Source organism: Phalaenopsis equestris, unplaced genomic scaffold, assembly GCF_001263595.1.
Source record: "Phalaenopsis equestris unplaced genomic scaffold, ASM126359v1 Scaffold212116, whole genome shotgun sequence".
Lineage (NCBI taxonomy): Eukaryota > Viridiplantae > Streptophyta > Magnoliopsida > Asparagales > Orchidaceae > Phalaenopsis > Phalaenopsis equestris.
In genome coordinates this window covers 1-1,021 of record NW_018231068.1, presented here as the reverse complement: position 1 = coordinate 1,021, position 1,021 = coordinate 1, and positions in this window count along the sequence as shown.

Sequence of the window (1,021 nt, the reverse complement as noted above, 5' to 3'; positions counted from 1 at the left end):
TTGGTATATTTATAATTTTATTGTTGTGTAATTTTGTTCTTATATTTGGGGCGATACCAATCATAGTGAAATTAAAAATTTAATTTCAGAAGTAATAGCACTCTAGTTACTTCACTTTGAGCTTTGTGCATTGAAACAAAAGAGCTCCTGACATATCTTATTGTCTTTTGAAAACACAAAGTGTTGACAAATACTAAGAGTAGGATATTGATGATCGTCAAGTAATATAAGTCGAAATATATTTTTTAAGCCGAAATCAACCAAATTGTGGATATTGGGTGATATTGGTAAGCAAACATTCAATATTATTGCAAAACAGGCTTCATTAAAGAGATGATCGTTGATTTTGGGAGTAAATAGTTGGTGAATCAAAGTACACTTGGTTGTCTCCTGGTGATTTTGAAAGCAAATAGAAATTCAAAATTCTCTATGCCTACTAAATGCATAAGAGTTAAAAATTTGGAGAAATAAGGCCTACAAAAAAAACAAGAACAATTATTGTCAAGAATAATCTTAGAATATATATCTTTCTCAAAAATAATGAATATATTAGATTGCACCCTCATCTGATTGAAGAGTTATCGAATGATCCTACACTCACGCTAGCTACAACTGGGTCGAGCATATAGCCGACAATAGAAAACTATGGCGAGATGATGATGTTGAGGTGACAGCCAATGATAAAGTTTCCAATCAATGAACAAAATACACTATCATAAAGCTTCATAAAGCTTCCTAGAACCACAAAATACAATGAAGTTAACTCAAAAAAATCAAAAGTATTCTAAACAAGGCTTGGAGTGTGTCAATTTTTAATTTTTCTCTATATTACATTATGCTAGTTGCTTGTTTGATATTAAGTTGTGTCAAATTATACCTCAAGCTCTCGTTCTTTTGCATTGGCACAGGCTAAAAAAGGGATTTGGTTTCATCCTCGCCAAATAAAAGGATAGAAGTAAATTTTTTTTGTTATTTTATGTTAATATTTTTTATTTTGACTTATGTTATCCCCTCTAAAAAG